Here is a 10,518-nt window from a genome sequence, read left to right on the forward strand (position 1 = left end):
GTCAAGTGGCTGTCCATCCATCTGTCCATCCATCCCGTGTCTCCAAAGTGGCAAGCGGTAGTTCCTTGGTTGGAAAGAGACTAAAGATCCATCCGCTCATCTTTTCTCATCGTCTCAGAAAAGGTCAGGATTTTTTTTTTTCGTTCAACAACTGCATGTGATTTCAAAACTCTGTGCCGCTTTCAGGACTCATAAAATGATCCGGTGGCTGGGAAAGGTCAATCAGATCTTATGAAGGGTGTGCTTCAAATCGCTTTAATGAAGTGAACATTCAGAGCGAGTGAGAGCAGAACCTTTCATTTAGATTAACCTTCCAAATCTTGGGTTTCCAAAGCTAGCAGAAAAGGGAAGGAAAATGAAGCTTGTATATTTTTAACAGGTGTTAAGAGCCAAGAAAAAAATTGGCCACCGTGCAGTTTTCCTCCTTTCTCCCATGACAAGCTGCAAATGATAAAATGTCTTCTAGGTAACACTTAAAGGTGCAGAGTTCAATCATGATCCTATGCATCAATTTTGACTTACCTGGAACCCTCCAGGCATTTTGGATTCCAACTCCTTCCAACCCCAGACAGCAGAGCCAATAGTCTAGGGTTATAGGAACAGTAGTCCAAAAACATCTGGAAAGCAGCAAGTTGTTTTATCCTACAGTGTGCGGACTCAGTGATTCCTTTCTTAATAAAGGGGATCGATTAATCTGTCAATTAAGGATCTCTGAGTAGAAATGTTATGCAGGTGCTGAAGTCCAAGAGACAATTGATGGAAAATAATCAAGGAGAGATCCAACCAGTTGTGAGTTGCCCCTGGTTCGGACCGGTTCTATAGAACCGGTAGTAAAACCGGTGGGAGGCTCCACCCACCAATCCTGACATCATCAGGAAGCTTCTGTGCACGTGCGGCCCTGTTGCAAACCGGTAGTAAAGGTAAGTAGAACCCACCCCAGGATCCAGAGGTGGGTCAAGCTAGAACTAAAAGAAAATTTCCTGATATTTAGAACAATTAAACAGCTTGCCTCCAGTGGGTGCTCCAACACCAGAGGTTTTTAAGAAGAGATTGCACAACTGTTTTGTCTGAAATGGTATAGGATCTCCTGCTTGAGCAGGGGGTTGGACTAGAAGTCCTCCAAGGTCCCTTCCAACTCTGTTACTCTGTTAACTAGTGTGGCTAACCCAGACCTGGTTTTCTAATGTTTTGGTAAGTGGTCACTGCTATAATAATCTCCAGTACCTTCCACTAATGTTCTGAGGAGCATTGTGGGTAATTATCATGGTGGTTTCTCATTCCTTGTTACCATCCTAGAGCAGTGGTGAAATCCAAATTTTTTTACTACCGGTTCTGTGGGTGTGGCTTGGGCGTGGTGTGGCTTGGTGGGCGTGGCTTGGTGGGCATGGCAGGGGAAGAATACTGCAAAATCTCCATTCCCACCCCACTCCTGGGGGAAGAATATTGCAAAATCTCCATTCCCACCTCACTCTGGGGCCAGCCAGAGGTGGTATTTGCCGGTTCTCCGAACTACTCAAAATTTCCGCTACCGGTTCTCCAGAAACTGTCAGAACCTGCTGGATTTCATCCCTGTCCTAGAGTGGGGTGCAGAAGCAATTTCATTTCAAAACAGTTGACTTCTATAGATGCCTATATTGTAACCACAAGCTTGGGTGATTCAAGAGACAATATTTTATTTATTTTAAATCTTTAGGACATGCTTAGGTCCTCAAAATGCCAAACAAAGGAAGCCCAATGGGTGTAGTGTTAAGGTGCTGAATAGGACTAGAGAGATTCATATCTACTATCTACTATCTATCATCTATCTATCTGTCTATCATCTATCTATCTATCTTCTATCTATCTATCTATCATCTATCTATCTATCTACTATCTACTATCTATCTATCTATCTATCTATCTATCTATCTATCTATCTATCTAATCTGTCTGTCTGTCTATCTACCTATCTATCTAATCTGTCTGTCTGTCTGTCTGTCTGTCTGTCTATCTATCTATCTATCTATCTATCTATCTATCTATCTATCTATCTATCTATCTATCAATCATCTATCTAGTTAAACTATCCAGCAGTTCCAGGCCCACCAAATGACATCAAAGCTTCAGATTTTGTAACATTAGCAAATGGGGGAGCCGAGGCTCCCTCAACACGATTGTTACTGTTTTTTTCAGCTTCCTTGAATTCCTGTTTATTATTATTCAACAAAAAGTGGCCATGCTTGTAGGTGATGGTTCATATTAAACATGTAGCATGAGGCTGTCCCAAAACGTCCTGATGCTTCAGGGAACTGCCTGTGTGTGTGTGTGTGTGTGTGAGTTTTTCCTTCTGTAATCATAATTGTCTTCTGATTGAAGCGTTTGAAAATATCAGCTGCACAGGAGAAGTGGCTGGTGAGCCTTTTGCTTTGTTTTGACGTAGGCAGAAGCAATTGTAAAATGTGCAATGCGTGTGTGTGAGAGAGAGAAAGAGAGAGAGAGAAAGAGAGGGAGAAGGAGAGGGAGAAATAGAGGGAGAGAGAGGAAGAGGGAGAGGGAAAGGGAGAGGGAGAGAGAGGGGGAGACGGAGATAGAAAGAGAGAGGGAGACGGAGATGGAGAGAAAGAGAGGGGGAGAGGAGGAGAGAGAGGGGAGAGGGAGAGAGAAAGAGAGAGGGAGAGAGAGAGAAAGAGAGAGAGGGGAGAGGGAGAGAGAAAGAGAGAGGGAGAGAGAAAGAGAGAGAGGGAGAGAGAGAAAGAGAAAGAGAGGGAGGGAGTGGAAGGGAGAGGGGGGAAGGGAAAATGGAGGGAAAGAGATAAGTTACTTGCAATTCTAGAACTGAAGTCATACATCTGGCTATGTAAAGAGCCCTCTCCCACAAGAAATAATGAACTCCGGGGTCTAAAATAATTAAATTGTCCCAACAATAGTTGTCCTATTGCCACTCCAGTTTTTGACTTAAGAATGGGGCTAAGGAGGAGACTCTCCATTCTCTCCCCCCCCCTCCCCGTGCCCTCCATTCCATGAGGACTTCAGCAGACCTTCCTAGAATAGAAAGCAGCTTTCCCCTGCCCCTCACATCCAGGGCACCTGCAGAGATAATATGGGGCGACTGGGAGACAGAGAGAGAGAGGATGGGACGTTGTGTTACCGTCTTTCCCTGCCCCGCCAAAATAGCCTCCCACATCTTGAGGCAAGAAGCTGATAGCCACTGGGGACAACAGAGTTATTATGGGGAAAAAAAAGGTTAGCTGGCTGAAACTTTGGCCAACTTTTTTTTTTTTTTTCCATTTTGTAGCCTCCGCTGGTTCTGAGGAACACCGGCTTCCGAGCAGCAGGGCAGCAAGACCTGGCCTTGAATTGGGGCAATCAGTGATGTCTGAAGAATTTGTAAGGATGGTTGAGCAGAGCCAAAGAGTCACGAAGAGCAGTCGTTTCTATGTTCTGGATGTCTCCCGAAGTGAAGATCTTTTTTTTTTTCCTTTCTTTCAAGTTTTATTTGTTTTATTGATATAACATTCCCTTTTCATCGAACAGTGTGTGTTCTGGGTACAATTATGTTCATCACCATCACATTAATAATATTACAATATAGTAATATTAACATTAATACTGTAGGAAGTTAGCACCCACCCCTTTCCTGGAAGAGTGAAATATTTTGGGAAATATGAAAAAGGCAGAATATTATATTTCCTTGGATGAGAAATGGATAAGCATATTTTGAAGCAGCTCCCATCTTCCTGCCCCTACCCTTTGTCAATAATTTTTTGAGTTTTGCGAGTCAGAATTCCATGAAGTTTTGCGCCATGTTCCAACACGTTGGTTAAGTTTGTTTAAAGCGGTCGAAAGACTTCTTTTAAACTGGATACCTCTAAAATTGTATTTTATTTCTCTTGGATCTGATGAGTGCCATAAGGTTATCTGGAACCTTATTTTGGATCAGGAAAATGAACTCACAAAGGACGATGAACCAACAATTTCAGAATTGTATTTATATTTCACGCACTTCTTCATGTCAATAATGCAAGACACCCTACTGAAGCTGGAAAGCAAGAAAATTCTTGCATGTGATCTTCACATTATCATGTGTAAGCTGCGTGATTCTTTGCAAAAAAAATACGATGAGCAGTTTTTTGGAATGAAAGTTTTACTTGCCTTACGTAAAAAACATTTGCCTGAGAATGCCGTGCAAAAGTTCAAGAAAGAAGCCATCAACGTGTATCAAAGAGCCATTGCATACCTAGAAAAGTGGTATAATTTCATTGATTCAGTATATGAGACGCTAAGTTATTTCAATCTAATTGATCGCAATAATCCTCCAACTTTAGAAGAAATGACGAACATCTGGTTATTATCACCATGGCGAGAAGAACTTCCACCCAACACTCTCTTCGATGAAATTTCTGCCTTAGAAGAAGTTTATGTTCATCTGCAAGGCGATTCATCCCTTGATAAGTGGACGTACTTTTTCAAGAAAGAGCCAGCTCCGAGTTTACTGAAACTGTTCCAGTATTGTGCATCAATTCCGGTATCAAATGCAAAAGTTGAACGAATTTTCAGCCTCATGGGAAATTTGTGGACTGACGAACGTAACCGACTGCTTGCATCAGTTTGAAGTGAACTTTGTATATTTTTTAATATTTCTCAACGTTGTACTGAAATTAAAGAATTATTCCTTAAACACAAAGAATTGATCAAAGCTGTGCAGTCAAATAAAAAATACACACGACAGCAAAGTAAAATGTAATTTAATATTTTACATATTATTATATTTGATGTTTTGAATTTTAAGTAAAGTTTTGAAGTGATTATTTTAATACGTGTTAAAATGTTTGTAAGAAAATATATAATTTAATTGTAATTTTTTTTTATTTTTTTACTACTTAATCCTCCCCCCCTCCCCCCCCCCCCGGCTTGTCCGCTATTTTTTGGAAGCAGACCTGGCAACCCTGTAGGCACTCGGCACCAAAAAGGTTAACCATCACTGCGATAAGTCGTTGGACTCTCACCACTTTGCAATGGAGCAAGATTGTCGATTAATTCATAAAGCCAGCTCTCTGAAAAGCAGCTACGGCCGCTGACCTTGAAAAAGAACCAAAATAAACCAGTTCTCAACAACACAAAGCAATTCGAAATTTCAGGTTGGCTGGCTGCCTTCTTCCTTCCCAGAATGAATGAACCCAGTAGGGAATTGGTGACCAAATTAAAAATGTGGATCCTAAGCTCTTTATAAGGAATGGAAGAAAACAGTGCTCGCATCATCGGGAGATTTGGCTAACACCGCCGATCGTAAAATAGAAGCATCCTTTCTCAAGGGAGTGTGCAAAATTGTTTTATTTAAGGCACAAATAAAAACAAGTGTGTTTTATTTAAGAACTTACGGAATTGAGCCTGCTTGTTTTCGTGCAAAGGACTGAAGGAGACAGTGTTCAATCAAATGCTCCTGACCACATTTATGAAAAACTGTGTTTATTTCCCAGGCATAATGCTTATTTTTCCTCATTGGGGATCGCTTGGTAGAAGCATCTGTAGAAGAAAAGTGAGTCTGAAAATATATTAATCAACACCTCTCCTAAGTAGCTATGTAGGCAACAAAGCCCCAATCAGTAGGATAATGTTGAGTGAGTGTCTACAGAGAAGAGCAACCCTACTGATTGAGACCCCTGCTGATAGACTGCCCCTCCCTAAGGAGGCTCATCTGGCCCAACTGTGTAGCTTTTTAAAAAAATTCTACAGCTGAAGCTAAGTCTTTGCTTCCGGTATTTTACATTTTAACAGTTTAATCAATAATGTGAAACAGTTTCCCTGAAGATTTGCTTAGCCCTGTTCAAGCTTTTGCAAATCATCTTTATTGCTTGTTTGTTTCAGATGCTGCTCGCCACCAAAGCAGCTCTGGGTAACTTCACAATACAACAAGGAATAAAAAAACACAATACAGAAGAAAACAAGATGGGATCCAATTGCTTGAGGAAAAAAAAAAGAGAGAGACACAAATCCTTCCCATAAGAGGTTCCATCCATCCTGACCTAAATCTCCTTTTTTTTTAATGGGCCTTTGAGGATTGTGATGCCTAGTGGGTAAAGAGCACGATGGCCTTCTTCTTGCTTTGGGTTGCACTGCATTGCCTCTTTGTCTTTTGAGACGGCTCGGCTGAGCCCACAATACACCCCCTTGTCTCCACGTTAAGAGTGGGACAGGATGGAAATGTGGCTAGTTAATTAACCACAAGAACTTGCGTTGCCTTGGCACATTTTTCCTGCACTCGAGTTGTCATTTATCTTCTTAAATCTTCTAATTTGTGATGTGACTCGAGAAGATTCGCTTTGTAAATCAAAAGGCAGCTTGAAACGTTGAACAACGAAAATGACGGGATGTTCTTGCAACATTTGGCGCTACCACACTGCCCTCTAGTGCAATTTCAGCCTGTTTCTTTTTCCCCGGGGTGCAACTTTGCAAAAGAAGTCAAAACGCGACCAAAAAAGAAAAGCAAATACCCACTAGCAAGGGCATCTCCAGGGGGAATCCAAACTTTTACCACCAGGTGAGATTCCACCCCAGGCCAAGAAAAAAAGGTTTTAGACCAAAGTAGGGAGAGAACAGTCAGAGTCACACTTTCAATATGTATTCCCCATGCATGCCTGTTTACTCTCTTATAATCCCTTCTTCTCCAATGTAAATACATACATTAATTCCAACTTGCTAACTTTAGAATAAAGTAGGGAGAGAACAGTCAGATTCGCACTTTCAATGTGTATTCCCCATGCATGCCTGTTTACTCTCTTATAATCCCTTCCTCTCCAATGTAAATACATACATTAATTCCAACTTGCTAACTTTAGAATAAAGTAGGGAGAGAACAGTCAGATTCGCACTTTCAATGTGTATTCCCCATGCATGCCTGTTTACTCTCTTATAATCCCTTCTTCTCCAATGTAAATACATACATTAATTCCAACTTGCTAACTTTAGAATAAAGTAGGGAGAGAACAGTCAGATTCGCACTTTCAATGTGTAATCCCCATGCATGCCTGTTTACTCTCTTATAATCCCTTCCTCTCCAATGTAAATGCATACATTAATTTCAACTTGCCAATTATCCCACCATTGGGATGAACATTGCAAAGGGTTGGATAGTGGAAAGTATGAAAGTGATTAGTTTTGTCACATATCAGCAGGAAGCCCAGTTGCAATCACACAATTTCACACTTCGTGATAGCAGTTGCTGGTCCAAAGCCTGGTTGCTAAATAAGGACTACGTGTAAAGTTCTTTTCCAGTCTTACTCTGATACGCCAGATCAGTGGTGGGTTGCTACCGGTTCGCCCCAGTTTGGGCGAACCGGTAGCAGCGGTGGCGGGAGGTTCCGCCCACTTGCCTGGACGTCGTCAAATACGCTCTGCGCATGTGCAGAAGTGGCGCAGGCGTGAACCAGTAGCAAAAGTAAGTGAAACCCATCACAGTGCCAGATGTTAAATTTGAGGTCTGCCACATGCAAAGACATGGCAAAGGAGTTGTTCAGCCTCTGAGCTCCAGTAAAACACAGTCAAAAATTTTTGCCCAGGAAGCAAAAATCAGCCTGCCCATTATACAATCTGGTAGCATACAAAAGAAACAATCTCAAAACTCAGGGTACCGTCAGTCAAATTATGCCAACTGGCGACTCCCAGGGGGAGGGCCTTCTCTGTGAGGGCTCCACCCCTTTGGAATGAACTGCCCCCTGAGATACGAAATATCCCTGATCTCCGTGCTTTCCGCCGTGCCCTCAAAACCCTGATGTTCCAACATGCGGGGCTAAACATATGAACATGTGAATGTTTTTAAAATGTTATCTAATTTTAGGTTCTATTTAATTGGGCCAAACTATGTTATAATAATACTTTTAATTAGCAATTTTATGATGTTTTGTGTATCTATATTTTTCTTGACTGTACACCGCCTTGAGTCCTATGGGAGAAAGGTGGTATAGAAATATAATAAATAAATAAATAAATAAAACTGCATGAGTGCAAATGTGTTTTATTGGCATAAAATACATAGAGAAAACGCTTTTAGGTAGCATTGGGTTAATCATACGCTTTCTGCTGAAAATTATTAAGTACATTTGATTTATGTAAACAGATCCTGCCAAACATCCTGCATTAGATTGGCACCCATCAAGGAAAGACTGAAACAAATGTGTACAAAATACTCAAAGACTGGAGATACATTGGGGAAAAATGCCTTTTCAGACTAGAGGCATCTAATCAAAGATTTGGGAAGAAGGAAATTAAACGGAGGCATTTAGGGACCTAATATATAGCAGTGGATATCATTCTTCTGAAGCGTCTAAGTGGGATTACTTAAATTGGGGAACAGATAAACCATACATTTCTAGGACAAATATTTTCCTTGTCCAGCAATGCAAATTTCTCTTTTGATCCATCTAGTAACCACTCATTCTTGGAGGGGACGGGGACAGCTCTATGCATCTGATATCCAGAACATGAGTAATTTTCACTTTACTACTAACAAGCCCAAATCTGACCTTCACTAACCATGTATAATTTCTCATCAAGGTACAGCAATTGGACATTAACCGAAAAACAGGAGCCTGGATAGCTCTGCAGACTAAAAGCACTGTAATTTAACACCAGCTGTCTGCAATTAAAGTAAGTTCGAATCTCGCCAGGCTCAAGGTTGACTCAGCCTTCCATCCTTTCTAAGGTAGGTGAAATGAGGACCCAGTTTGTGGGGGCAATAAGCTGACTTTGTATAAAATATACAAAAATATGAAGGCTATTGCTTAACCCACTGTAAGCCGCCCTGAGTCTCCGGAGAAGGGCAGCATATAAATCAAATTTTAAAAAAAAACAGAATAAGAGAGTTGGAAGGGACCTTGGAGGTCTTCTAGTCCAACCCCCTGCTCAGCTGGAACCTGTACCATTTCAGACAAATGGTTGCCCAATCTCTTCTTAAAAACCTCTGGTTTTTTTTCGTTCCATTGATGAATGGTTCTAACTTTGGCTGGGAGTAGTGGGGATTGTAGTCTAATACAATCATTGAGTCTAGCAAGGTTTATAAAGGTTACCAGTTCACAAGCCTGGTGTAATTTAAGTAACATCTGCATAAGGATGCAGTTTGTAAAAAAAAAAACCAAAAACTTAGCTTAACCTAAATAGTGTAAAATACAAAAGTAGTAGAAATCTGGGCCCATCACTGTTTGTTCTGTCTTGCCTTAAATTTCACATTTGTGTGGTCTTCAGATCTTAAAAAGATTATTAAACGGGAACGGAAAGATTCACATTCAGTGAAGTTTAATCTTTCTAGCTGCCTTCCTGTAAGAGGTTTAAGCAGAGGTAGATTTGTAATGTCAACCATGAAAACTCAGGAATCTAGTAGATTATCCCAAAAGTTTGTATAGTCTTGGAGTGAAGATTAAAAAAAACAGGGAGAGTCCAGATGTTGTCCAAAATGCCAGCTGGAAGATCCCCTTCACTGCTGAGATAGCAGAATGGGCCTCTGTGGTCTAAGGACCCGTTCACCACATATGATTTCAGGAAGGGCCTTGCACATTCTAAGACCATAGGACCTTTATATTGCTTTCAATGGGATTTACGAGAGGCTTCCAACAAACAAAGTCAATGGGCGGAAGCCAGATTGGCTTCATGACCATGCAAATTCACTTAACAACCATGGCAAAAAAAACAAAAAAAAAAGATTGTAAAATCGGATGTGACTCACTAAAGGACTATATCGTTTAGCAACGGAATTTGCAATCCCAATTGTTTTCATAAGGCAAGGACCACCTGCATAAAGTTACTCTCCTTGGTCCTGAAATGTTGAGCCTATGGGGCTTAGCAGAGCCCCATCACAACTCTTTAAGGGCGCTGATGTCCTGTGCTTCTTCTTGCTTGAGCTATCAAGGCCTACATGTCTAAAGTCTTGATGAGCCAAGACTATTCAACGTTGCATGTGACCAGAAGAGGTTTCCCCCCGCCATCTTCACTGATGGCATGTTATCTGTGTAGGCATGTAATAAGACCATGTAAACAGGTCAATTTTGCGAATAAGGCTGCAGCCAGGGGGTGAAATCCAGCAGGTTCTGACAGATTCTGGAGAACCGGTAGCGGAAATTTTGAGTGGTTTGGAGAATCGGCAAATACCACCTCTGGCTGGCCCCAGAGTGGGGTGGGAATGGGGATTTTGCAATATCCTTCCCCCCAGGAGTGGGGAGGGAATGGAGATTTTGCAGTATCCTTCCCCCCAGGAGTGGGGAGGGAATGGGGATTTTGCAGTATCCTTCCCCTGGAGTGGGGTGGGAATGGAGATTTTGCAGTATCCTTCCCCAGCCACGCCCACCAAGCCACGCCCACTACAGAACCGGTAGTAAAAAAAAATTGAATTTCACCACTGGCTGCAGCCCTATCAGCTTGTAGTAAACTAACTCAAAAACACGAACCTCGCTTCTCTATAAATAGTCCCAGTGTCCACTCGGATGTGTCAATCAAAGAATACCTGCCCAAATAAGGGAAGCAATCTCTCAAATGCCAACCATTTATCAAGGA

Source organism: Pantherophis guttatus, chromosome 13, assembly GCF_059756535.1.
Source record: "Pantherophis guttatus breed Tessera chromosome 13, ASM5975653v1, whole genome shotgun sequence".
In the NCBI taxonomy this organism is placed as follows: domain Eukaryota; kingdom Metazoa; phylum Chordata; class Lepidosauria; order Squamata; family Colubridae; genus Pantherophis; species Pantherophis guttatus.